Source organism: Cupressus sempervirens, chromosome 1 (assembly GCF_028749045.1).
Source record: "Cupressus sempervirens isolate cs-2001-9-10 chromosome 1, ASM2874904v1, whole genome shotgun sequence".
Classification (NCBI taxonomy): Eukaryota; Viridiplantae; Streptophyta; class Pinopsida; order Cupressales; family Cupressaceae; genus Cupressus; species Cupressus sempervirens.
This window is the reverse complement of record NC_143118.1, coordinates 516,562,804-516,567,719: the sequence shown is the minus strand read 5'-3', so window position 1 is coordinate 516,567,719 and position 4,916 is coordinate 516,562,804.

The window sequence follows — 4,916 nt, the reverse complement described above, 5'->3', positions numbered from 1 at the left end:
ATGAAATCGTCTTCAAAGTAGAATACTTTCTTAGTCTTTCACAAATGACCACCCCTAAAAAAGGATTGAATCATCAATGTTCAATAGTACAAAGGGAGAATTTGGCCAACATTTTTTGAACGACAATAATCTGCACTATATTTTTGACTATTTATTTTTACTTGATTTTCTGATTGAAAGTTTAAACCTTTATAGCCAAAAACATGTTGCAACAAACATTAAATTCGTAAGAGAAAAAATTGTTAAGGCCAATAATCTAATTTTGTATTTATTAAGTTTTGATATATGAATTAATGGTAATAGTTATAATTTCTTAGACCAATTAATCAACCATTAAGTGAAGCCAACAATTTTAATAGAAACCAAATTTTAAATGAATCAATTGATGTGAGGACAATGTACTTTGATATGTCTCGTATTTCCCTTCCTTGTGCTATGCTCCAATTTTGTTGTTTTGTAATATTTACATTGAAGACAAAAGATGTTTGATTTGTTAGACGTCAACACACATTTTCATTTATTGATGTGAGGACAATGTACTTTGATATGTCTCGTATTTCCCTTCCTTGTGCTATGCTCCAATTTTGTTGTTTTGTAATATTTACATTGAAGACAAAAGATGTTTGATTTGTTAGACGTCAACACACATTTTCATTTCGTAGTTTAGTAATCTTATAAATGTGGTAAAAGGTTTTTGTTTTGATAAATGTAGACATTTCGCTGCATTAGAAAATATTATTTGATTGGATTGATTTGACACATCATTCCAATTCATTCAATCACAAAATTATTGCTTGATTCTAACACGAATTCAAAATTCACAGCTTTGCTATATGGCCCTCGCATTTATTTTCCACTTTTCATTTTTTGGGTGTCTTACTACTATTTGTTCATAGTTATTCTTTAATTTTTTTAATTAAGACATTGATTAAGAGATTAAATAAACATGAACACATGTCTGCATTCTAGTCACTTTGAAGAAAGTTATCATTCAAATTTTCCCTAGAAAGGTTCGAGTAAATGTACAACCCTATATTTAATATACTTTGATGATGATCTTTGATCACTTAAGGTGCAACCTTTTTGGTTTTTTTTAGAATACGAGTGTTCTTGGTTCAATGTTTTGGGTTCATAGGAATTAAGGGTTTATTTAATCCCTATAGCCCCCCTCCATTCTTCATTACCTCAAGCCTTTGGGTCTAGTTTTTCGGTAGTGTGAATTTGCGCTAACCATAGATACTCCTATTAGGATGAAGGTAGGAAAATTGAAGACCACCTTTTGGGGAGAGATTTTTGAACATTGACTGAAGCTCATGCTTAACACCAATGCCAAGCACTTCCTTGTTGTATGGGAAGTGATGAAAATCATTGGTAGGGAATTTTCTCTCCTCATGGATAAGCCAAAGACAAATACTGACATTGTAGCTATTTTCATTTCTACAATCCTTTATGTAGATAAGGATAAGAAGGCTATCACGGATTTATGTAGGAGCCATTATAAGCATCACATAGTTAAAGAATTATTATTTTTGGACAATATAGATGAAAATCTATGCATTGTGAAAATGAAGTGAATATGGAGTTTGGGACTTTTCAGTAGAGGTCCAACCAATTTTGTTTATATCCAATTTGACATCTTTCTTCTAGAGGTTCTCCACAATCAAGAGAAATTGGGTGTTCCTTGTAACCATAATGAATGTAAGGTCGTATGTAGATTAGAAAGCGATGTAATGGAATATGAAAGTCAGCAAAGTGGAGCATAAGTGACGATGAATCAGACAATAAAAAAGGAATTCACGATAAATGATAGTTTACATAATTTTAGTTTACATAAAGGTATGCTGCCAAATACATGAATTCAGGAATGTCCACTTTCCTTCTTATAAAATTCCCGCAATTTCTTCCATTCTAACATTCTTTCTCGCCCATATTTAAGCACTTTTTCAATGGGGAGCCTACAAGCGTATGGCATGGGAGAAGCCACATCTAAAGCAGGCTGAGTAGGCTATGGAGAATAAATCCCCCATTGGATTCGATAGACGCGTGGTAGGCACTGAATTTGGAGACTTTTGTTTGGCCAAATGTATGCCTGAGCCTCTCACATGGCGAGAAAGAGGAAGATTTAGTTGTAATGAAGGGCTCAAAATTGCCATCAAGGCTAATCCAGTAGAGAGGGCACGTTGTGTGAGAGCAGAGCCACATGTTGATGGACTCCGATCCTTTTGCCTATGATTTAAGCGCTTTCACCAAACCATAGCCGAACACCAACTTATATTCCATACAAGCTAAAATAGAATTTAAAAAATATATTTTCTTTAGAATAAATTGAAATAATTGATCAAATATAATAATATATTAAAACAAATAAGATATATTAAAATATAAACTTAACTGTATTTCAATTCTAATTTTGTACAAACAAACAAGGGAGTAACATATTCCCAATCAAATACCAGACGAACAAAACAAGAATGAGATTGCTCTTTTCCATTGCCATTCCCCATTTCCATTCCTATTCAAAATTTTCATTCTAATTTTCTATTCCTATGCCGACAACCAAACGGGCCCTAAAAGTAAATATGGAAGCTTATTTAATGTTTATGTGTTTTATTATGGACTAGTTTACATTGCTAGTTTATTTACCATTGCCTTTGTCATATTTCAATTTTTCTTTAATGTGTTACTTTTGATGTGTTTTATTATGGACTAAGGCCATACTTGTAGGATGTCGTGAAGCAATGAAAGTGTTGTTGTAATGATATTTATGATGATATTAGAGGATACCATGTGTTTAAATGACATTATGGATGTAAATAAAACCCTAGCTTAGACCAATGCCTTGTTCATTGGGTAACTCATCATTTAAACACACGACATCCTACCTCAAGTTTGAAAAAATAACTAAGTGTCCTTGTTATCAAAGGGGGCCATTTTATGTATTTCTTCATGATCCTTGTTATTCTCTTAATTATTTTTATTCTTAAATAATATTAGTTTTCTATGAGGAGATTAATATTATATTTAGCAAAGTTAGATTTCTATTATGCTATTTGTAACTTTGAACCATATTTGGAAAGATCAAAATATATTTGAAGGTTGTATTTGGCTTAAACTTATCTAATATTAGGTATGTCAAAATAGAGAATAAATATTAACTTGTTATCTTTTGAAGGTATATTTTGAAATTGATAGATATAAATCAATTGGTCTTTTAACAAGTAGAATTTGTACTCCAATTTATCCTTGGATTTTAGTTGGTGTCAATAAATGATGTCACAGAGTCTAAGGAAAGAAATAATAGTTAAAATTTAATGTTACAACATACATCAAAATATTCATTGCGCAATATTTAGATTTTATTTTATATATATTTTTTGATAAGTCGACAATTGGTCAGGGCCAGCTCCCATTATATAAAATCTAAAAACTATTAAGTCCAAATGTACCAAAAAAATTATATCAGTAAACAAAATTGTTAGCCTATACATATGCTAATCAAAATACTTTCTATACTATGTATACAAAACTTTCAACAAAAATCAATTTTTGTAGTAACCCAAAAACATAGAACAAGGTACCTAGGGCAACACCACTAGAGGCTAAGAGAACTTGTGGCTTCTCTGCAGCTTAGGACCACAAATGTCCCTAATTAAAACATTGCAAAGGGTGAGAATAAGCCCTTTCGACAGATTTTCTTTTATCACATTTGCATGTATCATGCATGCCTTGACTATATAATCACCTTTGCATTTTTGATGAGTTGGACCTTGCACAATAATTTCCATATCCCTTGCGTCCTCCATGAGCCAATCCTCCCCATAGTTATGAAAAGTCAGGAAACCTAGATCCTTCAAGGTCAAAATTTCACCATTCAGAGACCTAAGACCTTCACACACTCAATAAGCTTATATTTAGTCTACCGAGGGTGCTAAAAGGAGGGAGGCTGCCATTTGAAGGAACATTAAGTTCCTATCCAAGATTCTTGACCGATTATGTTGCTTATCAAATCGATTGAGAAGATGAGGGGGAATGTCCTTACTACTTTGTAGTCGCCTCTTTTTGGTCCAAGTTAGTATTGTGTTCCCACTAGAATGTTCCCCTCCCCATCCACACTGTCCAAAACTAATCTATCTCACCAAAATGCTTATATTTGAAGACCCACTACATGGGTTTTTGGCATGACCCTTAGGGATCCTCCTTTGGAGTGCCAAAGCTAAGAACATCCATGCGATGTTGGTATTCACCCTATACCTATGGTAGGTATAGATGAATTCCTCTCTCAAAACCTCTTTGGCTGCATGTAGGATGAAAGGATTCCAGAGATTAAGCATTTGTAACAACCTCTTGTCCAAGATTCATAAGAAGGCTACCATGTTGAGAAAAGCCTACATGCAAAACGGGGTGTCCATTCTCTCTAAGTGTATTGTATGCATTGCTCAATAATTGTGACTCATCCTTCCAAAGTTTTGTGGCTCTGTAGTCGTGTCACATATGTCTCAATAACTCCCATATCTTGCCTCAAAATCTCTCTTTAATGATTTGAGAGATGTAGTGTCCATCCTGGATTGTACCAATCATAAATGCATCCTCTCTTTCTTCTTCATTTGCACTTTGCTAAAAGCCACTTGACCCACATAGTGTAAAAGTTGAGGTTGAAAGATGATCATACTATTGCAATGTCATAATTGTGTATTAAGATTTTTGCTACCATTTTCTCTTCATTCCATTATCAGAGGCAATAGTAATATAAGTTTGCGGCACGTGCTAAAGATCTTGCCATCTTAGGATTGAGTTACCTTGCCTTCAAAGATGCTTGCTTTGCCAATTCATCTACCTGTTGGCCATTACCTTCCTGGTACATGAGGAGGTTGTTAGTCATGTTTTTTCAACTGGTTATTTCCCTAGTTTGCATATGC